The sequence below is a fragment of the Triticum aestivum genome, chromosome 6B (assembly GCF_018294505.1).
Source record: "Triticum aestivum cultivar Chinese Spring chromosome 6B, IWGSC CS RefSeq v2.1, whole genome shotgun sequence".
Lineage (NCBI taxonomy): Eukaryota > Viridiplantae > Streptophyta > Magnoliopsida > Poales > Poaceae > Triticum > Triticum aestivum.
The window spans coordinates 652,477,262-652,490,188 of NC_057810.1; positions in this window are offsets into that span (position 1 = coordinate 652,477,262).

The following is a 12,927-nucleotide window of genomic DNA, read 5'->3' on the forward strand; positions in this document are numbered from 1 at the left end:
GCCAATTGTACGGGCTCCTTATTACTAGAAGTTGTGTTCGGTTCATCCGACAACTTCCGTCGCGAAAAGCTAGTCTTCCATATCGCCCCATTTAAAAGTAGCCATCAAGCACTATTGGAACGCGAAGCTTTCGCCCGCTTTAACGCAATACCGCATTACGCGTCTCTTACACTCAAAATGCCCGATCCACGTGGCATCATCTCATTAAAGGGTAACTTTTAGTGTTCCTCGACTATGGAAGAACGTGAGACTACCTTGACAGCCACACACTAATCCGGCTTTGCTGATCAAAGCCCCTAAACAGGTCATCCAAGACCCCGGACACGGTTAGGCGAGTCTGGTATCAATAAACAAGGGGCTTACTAGCCGCGTACCCCTTTACAAGGGGCTTCATGCATGCACAAAAAGAGACAATAAATCCCAATTCTATTCGTTCTTTGAATCATACTCTGTTTATTTCAAAATACATCTTTCACATGGACTCTTTTTCAACTAAGTTCTCCTCTTTTACAGATGAACACCGTGCGACACCCGTCCAGGATACGGCACAACGGAGACACAGGCGCAGACGTGCAGTAGGGACCAGTTGCAAGGATTCTTTTCAGATTAAGACCCTATGTAAACCTTTCTTACTGTCTCTTGTTGATACACATCCCCCGGTTTTTTGCTATAACCGAGGAGGAATCTGGCGTTTTGGCATCGGCCACGTCAGAAATTTTTGCGCGTACCTGAACACTAGGGGCTTAGGGCATTGTTCTGCCCGTTTTCATAAAGACCGAATACCTTAGGGACTGTTCGGCGTCTCAAGTTAGGCCTTATATGCATCAGCTCCGAATCATGTCTTTGGTCAAATGTTGGGTTTTCCCGGCTCCTGTGTTTTGCTGCCTTACGTTCCGCTCTATCAGCTAACGCAGCACCAGGAGAACTACTGTGATTGTGCCCCGGTTCGTCCAGGTGAGCACCTCAGTAGAGAAAGTCGAAAACTGACTGTCATGATATAGCGAGAGACTGGTCAACCACTCGATCGACCACCGGAATGTTTAGAATTCCTCCGCTTTAACGAAGGACCGTTTCCCGGTCAGGCACATACGCGCCCCGAAATTCGGAGAGCGCAGTGCACCTGGGGGCTATATAGTAGCCCCACCATCGAACTCCTATGGCTAAGTGAAAGTGATAAAGCATTATAGTCCGGTTGCCTAGTTTGCTATGCTATCACCTCCTTCACGGGACCAAGACGTTGGATTAAGTGTGAAAATGCGCTTTTTTTGCAAACACCCCCGCACTATGTGCGTGGGGGCTGAAGCCGAAGACTGCCATCTTTCAGGTTATATGCACATATACGTTAACGGCCGCACAGGAGGTATTTCAACACTTGAACGCCCAAGTATAAAAGGCCTTATATTATATTTGAAACATGGTTTCACAAATCATACATGTCATTTGAACATAACATTTTTCGAGCACTGCGACTCTATTAAACGAGCGCCCTGCAGGACTTCCTCAAAATAGTGCTCGGCTGGTAATCGGCTTTTGTCCGAGTCCAGGGATGCAACGTCGGTGGCCTCCATCTCCGCTCAGTATGTTTTGACACGGGCGAGAGCCATCCGCGCACCCTCTATGCATGCCGACCGCTTCATCACCTTGATATGCGGCACCACATCAAGGAACTGCTGCAACAAGCCAAAATAACTCTTCGGCTCGAGCCTTTCCGGCCACAAATGAGCCACGACATCTTTCATGGCAAGTCCGGACAACCTATTCAGCTCAGCCCACTCGGCTAACCGATCGGTTAACGGAAGTGGACGCTCCGGACTATGGAATTGCGACCAAAAAGCTCTTCCATTCCGTGATCCTTTTGGCCCGGGAAGTGTGCGACCGCGTCTGCGGCACTCGCTGCCAAATTCAGATAAGCATCCTCCGCACCCCACAACTGGCCCAACTGAGCATACTTCGGATCCGTGAACTTTCTACGTAGCAGAAAAGGCTTTCCAGCTGCAATATCCCCGGCCTGACGTAGCTCCTCCTTAGTAGCCCTCATCACGGAGCGGACATCCTTGGCTTCGGCGGTGGCCTTGTTCAGGTCCTCCTGCTCTGCTCGGCGTTCTCTTTCAAGAACCTCATAGCGGTCGGTAGCATCCTTCAGCTTCACGGCCATTTCGGCCATTTCCTCCCTGCTTCGGCAGTGAGCAGCATGTTCGGCTTTTAGCTCTTCGGCCGCCTTCAAGGCAGCCGCATTACTTTTCCTGGCTTGCTCCTTGGCTCGCGCAAGCTCCGCCCGAAGGTCCTCCATAGCAGTGGCGCCATCTGCATGAAGCATACATGTTGTAAGGCACGAGCGTCACGCTCCCTTACAAGGCATCCGCGGAGAAGCCACATACCTTGTGACTCATCAAGTCGCTTATTGACCAGCGCGATGTCCGCATCCGGAACATCAAGTTGCCGCTTCAGTTCGGCAAATCCATCAGTCCGGCTGGCCACCGAACGCTCCGCCACCTATATAGGAAAGGCGACATCTTACAACTGAGATTATGATCCTCGGCATGTTGTCACCTTCGACAATGCACCGAGTCTCAGGGGCTACTATCTATACAGGGAGCATTCTATGCGCAAAACTGTCAAAAGGTATATCATTTTTCACGTACCTCAAACCCCGTCAGTAAACTTCTGACGGCCTCATGCAACCCGCTCTCAACGGATGAAATCCTTTCAATCACCATACTCATCAACGTACGGTGATCTTCTGAGATAGACGCCAGCCCGAGCAGATCCTTCAGCTCCTCCGGTCGTACACCAGTCGGTGCCGAACTCTCCGTCCCCGCCGGACTTGGGGAGACCCTCTGCGACGATACCTCAGGATCGTCCGCCCTGCCTCACGGCGCAGCAGATGGAGGCGTTTCGCTCTCCATCATCTCCGGACGAAGATCCCCCAAAGATGAGCTCTGCTGAGAAGGGCTGAGGTCCGAACTACAAGGTAAAACTTCGGTTATCTTCAGAAATAAAAAACAGGGATGTCCCTTATTACAAAACTCCCCTTTCTACTTACGGCTCGCTGGAGGGCTGATTCCCTTGGGGAAACAATGCGGCCGGGGCTTCTCCTGGCGCAGGGCCCTCTGCTGAAGATTTCTTCCCCCGCTTTGAGGCCTTGGCCTCCGGATCTTCAGAAGTGGTCCTCTTCTCCCCCTGGAAGGAGGGATTCTCGATCCCCCCTTTCTTAAGAGCCTCCCTAGCGGAGGCGGTAGTTTCCCTGTTTACCCCCTCGCCCTCTTCCGAAGTCGCAACCTCCAACATCTTGATTAACACCGGATTCGGCGTGATCACAGGAAGGGGGGCCAGACATCGTATCAACTTTGCTTTTGCTATCCACTCCTGTTCAAGGGATAGCTGGTTAAAGGGCAAGTTTATGATAAATGTATGGACAGCATGTCCGGGCACAGGACTACTTACTTGAGTATCCGGGCGATTGCAGCTCAGGCATGCATCCTTGGTTAGGTCCGGACACATCTCTTGTGATCCGAAGAATAGTTTATACATCTCCACGGGCGTCGCACCCATGAAGTGTTGGAGAGCTCGTGGTCCCTCCGGATTGAATTCCCATAGGCGGAGGGGGCGGCGTTTGCAGGGCAGAAGGCGCCGAATCAGCATGACCTGCGCCACCACAACCAGGTTGATCTCCCTCTCTTGGAGGTCTCGAATACGGCCCTGCAATAATGGCACGTCCATGGACGGCCCCCAGTCAAGCCCTTTGTTGACCCATGACGCCAGCCGTTGTGGAGGGCCCGAGCGAAAGGCAGGCGGCGCCGCCCATCTGGTGCCCCTGGGAGCGGTGATGTAGAACCACTCCTGTTGCCACAAACCAAGCTCCTCTTGAAAAAAGCCCTCGGGCCATGGGGCATCGGCCCTCTTACTTATGACAGCCCCTCCACACTCTGCCTGTCGCCCTTCGATCATCTTCGACTCCACGTTGAAGGTCTTGAGCCATAATCCGAAGTGAGGGGTAGTGCAGAGGAAGGCTTCACAGACAACGATGAAAGATGAGATGTGGAGGATGGACTCCGGAGCCAAGTCATGGAACTCCAGCTCATAATAAAACATGAGCCCCCTCACGAAGGGATCCATCGAGAAGCCTAAATCCCGACGGAAGTGAGACATGAACACCACGCTCTCACCAGGCTCAGGAGTGGGAATAACTTGCCCTTGTACGGGCAGCCTATGCAAAATTTTGCCAGTTAGGTACATGGCGTCTCTTAGCTTTAGCACATCTTCTTCCATGACAGAACAGGGCATCCACCGGCCCTGTAGGTCGGAGCCGGACATTGTCGAAGGTCCGAAGCGCCTGAATCTGGAACCTTGGGTGTTGGAACTCGGGGCGAGGGGCGGATTCGATTGAAGAAAAGGAACAGGCCTTGGTCTCATTATAAAGAGGTTGAATACCAAGAGTCGTCCCCGTAACCGTTTGGGACTCGCCTTCGATGGAGGGGGCGAGCCAACAGGCGCGGTTGGGTTACCCACGTCCGTATTGATGGGAATCCCGGAATAAGGGGAACACGATCTCCGCTTCGACAAGACATGCCAAGGAAACCGCTTCGCTAAACGCGCTGAGGTGGAACAATAAAAACAATTCGAGTAAAGGCTTGGCCGTGGCGTGATGTCATGCTACGAAATACGTCAGTAGATTGAAGTTGCGTAAATATTATTCTCTCTACGATGGTATGTGAAATTTATTTTGCAGAGCCGGACACTATCCTGGTGTTCACAATCTTCTATGAAGAATTCGGAGGAGGAACCCGCCTTGCAACGCCCAAGACAATATGTGCGCCAGACTCGTCGTCATTGAAGCCTGGTTCAGGGGCTACTGAGGGAGTCCTGGACTAGGGGGTGTCCGGATAGCCGAACTATCATCTTCGGCCGGACTCCAAGACTATGAAGATACAAGATTAAAGACTTCATCACGTGTCCGGATGGGACTTTCCTTGGCGTGGAAGGCAAGCTTGGCAATACGGATATGTAGATCTCCTACCATTGTAACCGACTCTGTGTAACCCTAGCCCTCTCCGGTGTCTATATAAACCGGAGGGTTTTAGTCCCTAGGACGAACAACAATCATACCATAGGCTAGCTTCTAGGGTTTAGCCTCCTTGATCTCGTGGTAGATCCACTCTTGTACTACCCATATCATCAATATTAATCAAGCAGGACGTAGGGTTTTACCTCCATCGAGAGGGCCCGAACCTGGGTAAAACATCGTGTCCCTTGTCTCCTGTTACCATCCGCCTAGACGCACAGTTCGGGACCCCCTACCCGAGATCCGCCGGTTTTGACACCGACAGTGATCAACTTGTGGGTTTCGTGACACTTGGGAACCTATGCATAGGGGTTGGCACAAATTCTTGACTCTCCGGTAGTAGCTTTGGGGTACTCTTTGAAGTACTTTTATGTTGGTTGGATGAATCTGAGATTGTGTGATGCATATCGTATAATCATGCCCACGGATACTTGAGGTGACAATGGAGTATCTAGGTGACATTAGGGTTTTGGTTGATTTGTATCTTAAGGTGTTATTCTAGTACTAACTCTTTTATAGATTGATCTGAAAGAATAGCTTTGTGGTGGTTTCGTACCCGACCATAATATCTATGTTTGTTCTCCGCTATTAGTGGATTCGGAGTGACTCTTTGTTGCATGTTGAGGGCTTGTCATATGTTCTATCTATGTTATTATTGTTGAGAGAACTTGCACTAGTGAAAGTATGAACCCTAGGCCTTGTTTCCTATCATTGCAATACCGTTTATGCTCACTTTTATCGCTTGTTACCTTGCTGTTTTTATTATTTCAGATTACAAAAACCTTTATCTACTATCTATTTTGCACTTGTATCTTCATCTCTTCGCCGAACTAGTGCACCTATACAATTTACCATTGTATTGGGTGTGTTGGGGACACAAGAGACTATTTGTTATTTGGTTGCAGGGTTGTTTGAGAGAGACCATCTTCATCCTACGCCTCCTACTGGTTTGATAAACCTTAGGTCATCCGCTTGAGGGAAATTTGCTACTGTCCTACAAACATGTGCACTTGTAGGCCCAACAACGTCTACAAGAAGAAGGTTGTGTAGTAGACATCAAGCTCTTTTCTGGCGCCGTTACCGGGGAGGTTAGCGCTTGAAGGTATATCTTTAGATCTTGCAATCGAATCTTTTTGTTTCTTGTTTTAGCACTAGTCTAGTTTATAAAAGAAAAACTAAAAAAATGGAATTGAGTTTGTCTCAAACGCTTCACCTTTTTAATATCTTTTGTGAGTATGATGGAAAGGAAAATTGTGCTCAAGTGCTAGAAAAAGAAATCTATAGAATGTTTTTATATGATGAGCATGATTGCAATGTTGTTAGTATGAATTCCTTGAATATCCATGATGCTAATGATATGAAAAACCACAAGCTTGGGGAAGCTATGTCTGATGAAGATGATAGTTTTTGTCCCCCAAGCTTTGATGAGCAAATTTACTATGATGAAAGCATGCCTCCTATCTATGATGATTATTGTGATGATACGTATGCTATAAAGAAAAAGTTTGCTTATGTGGAGAGTAGAAAATTTTCTATGCTTGTAGATCATGAAAAGAATGCTTTAGGTGCTGGTTATATTATTGAATTCATTCATGATGCTACTGAAAATTATTATGAGGGAGGAACATATGCTTGTAGGAATTGCAATAATATCAAGTTTCCTCTCTATGTGCTTAAATTCTTGAAGCTATGCTTGTTGTGCCATCCTATGCTAGTTGATTATTGTTCTCATAAGTTGTTTGCTCACAAAATCTCTATGCATAGGAAGTGGTTTAGACTTAAAAGTGCTAGTCATATGCTTCATGATGCTCCCGTTATGTTTCAATTCTTATCTTTTATGTGAGCATCATTGTCATCATCATGCCTAGCTAAAAAGGCATTAAAGAAAAGCGCTTGTTGGGAGACAACCCAATATTTATCCTTAATGTTTTTGTGTGTCCACATGATTATGCTATTGTATTAATCATGTTTCATAGCTTTTGTTTCAATAAAGTGCCAAGTAGAACCTTTGGGAAGACTTGGGTGAAGTTTATATGATCTTGCTGTGAAAAACAGAAACTTTAGCACTCACGAGATTAGCTGCCATTTTTTATTGGAGAGCGATTTTAGGTTGATTCTTTTTGCATATGATTAATAGACAAATTTATCAGGTCCAGAAATTTATTTCATAATTTTTGGGGTTCCAGAAGTATACGTTTTATACAGATTACTACAGACTGTTCTGTTTTTGACAGATTCTGTTTTCATTGTGTTGTTTGCTTATTTTGATGCATCTATGGATAGTATTAAGTGGTATGAACCATAGAGAATTTAGAATACAGTAGATATTACACCAATATGAATTTAGAATGAGTTAATTACAGTACCTACGTGGTGGTTTTATTTTCTTATACTAACGGAGCTTACGAGTTTTGTTTTGAGTTTTGTGTGGTTGAAGTTTTCAAGTTTTGGGTAAGGATTCGATGGACTATGGAATAAGGAGTGGCAAGAGCCTAAGCTTGGGGATGCCCAAGGCACCCCAAGGTAATATTCAAGGACAACCAAGCAAATAAGCTTGGGGATGCCCCGGAAGGCATCTCCTCTTTCGTCCTCGTTCATCGGTAACTTTACTTGGAGCTATATTTTTATTCACCACATGATATGTGTTTTGCTTGGAGCGTCATTTTATTTTGTTAGTTTTTGCTTGCTTTTAGTTAGAATAGTGTTTTGCCTCTTTAGTTTCAATAAAAAAAGTCAAGGATAGCCTTTGCCATGCTTATTTTACTAGTTTGCATGTTGCTGTTTGAAAACAGAAAGTTGACCGCTGTTGCAAAAATTCCCTAGAAAAGTCAGAGCATGGTATAATGTTGAATATTTTTTCATATTGAGCTCTGATAAATTTGTTACAGTGGTAATTTTAGTTCATAATTTTTGGAGTCAGGGAAGTATTGATACTCTTGCATTCTTTACAGGCTGTACTGTTTTGGCAGATTGCTGTTATGTTTGCGTTGTTTGCATATGTTTGCTTGTTTAATGATTCTATTTGATGATAGGAGTGTTAAATATGCAGAGGCATTTAGTATGCAATGTTGAATAATTATTTAAGTGATTTGTTACAGTAGAATATGATAAGGTTTTGCATTGGTTTATACTAACCTATCTCACGAGTTCTTGTTGAGTTTGTTGTGAATGAAGCTTTTGATAAAAAGAGAAACCATGATATGAGAGGAATTAAGGAGACACAAAAGTTCAAGCTTGGGGATGCCCAAGGCACCCCAAGATAATATTTCAAGAAGTCTCAAGCATCTAAGCTTGGGGATGCCCCGGTAGGCATCCCACCTTTCTTCTTCAACAACTATCGGTTAGTATCGGTTGAGCCTAAGTTTTTGCTTCTTCACATGAGTTGTGCTATCCTTGCATTGTAGTTTTCCTTAGCTTTGCTTGCTGTTTGAATAAAGTATCAAGATCTGAAATCCTTTAATGAGAGAGAGCCTTACACAAATTAGAATTTGTTAGAATACTTTATGTGCTTCACTTATATCTTTTGAGCGTGATAATTTTTGCTCTAGTACTTCACTTATATCTTTTAGAGCATGGTGGTAGTTTTATTTTGAAGAAATAGATGAACTATCATGCTTCACTTATATTATTTTGAGAGTCGTTATTAGCATGGTAATTTTCTTAATGTTAATATACTTGGTGTTCAAGATATGTGAAACTTTCTTTTGAGTGAATTGAATACTAAGATAAGTTTGATGCTTGATAATTGTTTCGAGATATGGAGGTGATAATATCATAGTCGTGCTAGTTGGGTGATTATGAATTTGAGAAATACTTGTGTTGAAGTTATCAAGTCCCATAGCATGCACGTATGGTTAAAGTTGTGTAACAAATTTGAAACATGAAGTGTACCTGGCTTGTGCATCCTTATGAGTGGCGGTCGGGGACGAGAGATGGTCTTTTCCTACCAATCTATCCCCCTAGGAGCATGCGCGTAGTACTTGAATTTTTGATGACTTCTAAATTTTTTCAATAAGTATATGAGTTCTTTTGATTAATGTTGAGTCCATGGATTATACGCACTCTCACCTTTCCACCTTTGCTAGCCTCTTCGGTACCGTGCATTGCCCTTTCTCACCTTGAGAGTTGGTGCAAACTTCGCCGGTGCATCCAAACCCCGTGATACGATACGCTCTATCACACATAAACCTCCTTATATCTTCCTCAAAACAGCCACCATACCTACCTATTATGGCATTTCCATAGCCATTCCGAGATATATTGCCATGCAACTTCCACCATCATCATCATGACATACATTACTTTTGTCATATTGCCATTGCATGATCATGTAGTTGACATCGTATTTGTGGCAAAGCCACCATGCATAATTTTTCATACATGTCACTCTTGATTCATTGCACCATCCCGGTACACCGCCGGAGGCATTCATAGAGAGTCATATCTTGTTCTGAGTTTCGAGTTGTAATCCTTATGTTGTAATCAATAGAAGTGTGATGATCATCATTATTAGAGCATTGCCCAAAAAAAGGCCAAAATAAAAAAAAGAAAGGCCCAAAAAAGAAAAAAAAGAGAAAGGCCCAAAAATATATATATAAAGGGACAATGCTACTATCTCTTTTTCCACACTTCTGCTTCAAAGTAGCACCTTGTTCTTCATGTAGAGAGTATCATATATTGTGCTTCAAAGTAGCACTTTGTTTTTCATGTAGTGAGTCTCATGTGTTATCACTTTCATATACTAGTGGGAATTTTTCATTATAGAACTTGGCTTGTATATTCCTACGATGGGCTTCCTCAAAATGCCCTAGGTCTTCGTGAGCAAGAAAGTTGGATGCACACCCACTAGTTTTCTTTTGTTGAGCATTCATAGCTCTAGTGCATCCGTTGCATGGCAATCCCTACTCCTCATGTTGACATCAATTGATGGGCATCTCCATAGCCCGTTGATTAGCATCGTCAACGTGAGACTTTCTCCTTTTTTGTCTTCTCCACACAATCCCTATCATCATATTCTATTCCACCCATAGTGCTATATCCATGGCTCAGGCTCATGTATTGCGTGAAGGTTGAAAAAGTTTGAGATTATTTAAGTATGAAACAATTGCTTGGCTTGTCATCGGGGGGATAGAAGTTGGGAACATCTTTGTGTGATGAAAATGAAGCATAGCCTAACTATATGATTTTGTAGGGATGAACTTTCTTTTGACATGTTATTTTGAGAAGACATGATTTCTTTGATTAGTATGATTGAAGTATTATTATTTTTCGTGTCAATATGAACTTTTGTCTTGAATCTTTCGGATCTGAATATTCATATCACAATTGAGAAGCTTTACATTGAAATTATGCCAAAGTATCACTCCGCATCAAAAATTCTTTTTTATCGTTTACCTACTCGAGGACGAGCAGGAATTAAGCTTGGGGATGCTTGATACGTCTTCCACGTATCTATAATTTTTGATTGCTCCATGCTACTTTTATCTACTGTTTTAGGCAATATTGGGCTTTATTAGCCACTTTTATATTATTTTTGGGACTAACCTATTAACCGGAGGCCCAGCCCAGATTTGTTGTTTTATGCCTATTTCAGTGTTTTGAGGAAAAGGAATATCAGACGGAGTCAAAATGGAACGAAATCAACTGGAGAAGTTATTTTTCGAAGGAAACCCACCTAATGGACTTGAACCCCACGTCAGAACATACGGGAGGTACTCACGAGGGTGGGGGCGCGCCCTTCCCCCCTGGGCGCGCCCCCTGCCTCGTGGGGCCCCCGTAGCTCCACCGACGTTCTCCCTGCACCCATATATACCTACGTACCCTAAAACTTCCAGAATAGAAAATAGATCGGGAGTTCCGCCGCCGCAAGCCTCTGCAGCCACCAAAAACCAATCGGGACCCCGTTCCGGCACCCTGCCGGAGGGGGATCCCATCACCGGAGGCCATCTTCATCATCCCGGTGCTATCCATGACGAGGAGGGAGTAGTTCACCCTCGGGGCTAAGGGTGTTTACCAGTAGCTATGTGTTTGATCTCTCTCTCTCTCTCGTGTTCTCTCTCGTGTTCCTCTATGGCACGATCTTGATGTATCTCGAGCTTTGCTATTGTAGTTGGATCTTATGATGTTTCTCCCCCTCTACTCTCTTGTGATGAATTGAGTTTCCCCTTTGAAGTTTTCTTATCGGATTGAGTCTTTATGAGAACACTTGATGTATGTCTTGCCGTGATTATCTGTGGTGACAATGGGATATCATGTGCCACTTGATGTATGTCTTGGTGATCAACTTGCGGGTTTCGTGACACTTGGGAACCTATGAATAGGGGTTGGCACACATTCTTGACTCTCCGGTAGTAGCTTTGGGGCACTCTTTGAAGTACTCTTATGTTAGTTGGATGAATCTGAGATTGTGTGATGCATATCGTATAGTCATGCCCACGGATACTTGAGGTGACAATGGAGTATCTAGGTGACATTAGGGTTTTGGTTGATTTGTATCTTAAGGTGTTATTCTAGTACGAACTCTTTTATAGATAGATCCGAAAGAATAGCTTTGTGGTGGTTTCGTACCCGACCATAATCTCTGCGTTTGTTCTCCGCTATTAGTGGCTTCGGAGTGACTCTTTGTTTCATGTTGAGAGCTTGTCATATGTTCTATCTATGTTATTATTGTTGAGAGAACTTGCACTAGTGAAAGTATGAACCCTAGGCCTTGTTTCCTATCATTGCAATACCGTTTACGCTCACTTTTATCGCTTGTTACCTTGTTGTTTTTATTATTTTAGATTACAAAAACCTTTATCTACTATCTATTTTGCACTTGTATCTTCATCTCTTCGCCGAACTAGTGCACCTATATAATTTACCATTGTATTGGGTGTGTTGGGGACACAAGAGACTTTTTGTTATTTGGTTGCAGGGTTGTTTGAGAGAGAACATCTTCATCCTACACCTCCTACGGATTGATAAACCTTAGGTCATCCACTTGAGGGAAATTTGCTACTGTCCTACAAACCTGTGCACTTGCAAGCCCAACAACGTCTACAAGAAGAAGGTTGTGTAGTAGACATCAGATACCATCTTGTTATATCATATTATGATTGTTTTGAGAAAGTGTTGTCATCTGAGTTTTATTATTATTGCTAGCTAGTTGATTATGCCATTGATATGAGTAAACATGAGACCTAAGTGTTATTGTTAATATGGTTAGTTAATAATCTTTGCTGAAAACTTGAATGTTGGCTTTACATATTTACAACAACAAGAGCAAATAGAGTTTGTAAAAGTTTTTCTTTATCACTTTCAGTTTGGCAACTGAATTGCTTGAGGACAAGCAAAAGTTTAAGCTTGGGGGAGTTGATACGTCTCTGTCGTATCTACTTTTCCAAACACGTTTGCCCTTGTTTTGGACTCTAACTTGCATGATTTGAATGAAACTAACCCGGGCTGATGTTGTTTTCAGCAGAACTGCCATGGTGTTATTTTTGTGCAGAAAACAAAAGTTCTCGGAATGACCTGAAAATCCATGGAGATTACTTTTGGAAAATATAAAAAATACTGGCGAAAGAATCAAGGCCAGGGGGCCCACACCCTATCCACGACGGTGGGGGGCGTTCCCCCTCCCCCTGGGCGCGCTCCCTACCTCGTGGGCCCCCTGGAGCTCCACTGACCTCAAATCCAACTCTATATATTTGCTTTCGCGTAGAAAAAAAACAGAGAGAAATTTTCATCGCGTTTTACGACACGGAGCTGCCGCCAAACCCTAATCTCTCTCGGGAGGGCTGATTTGGAGTCCGTTCGGGGCTCCGGAGAGGGGGATTCATCGCCGTCGTCATCATCAACCATCCTCCATCACCAATTTCATGATG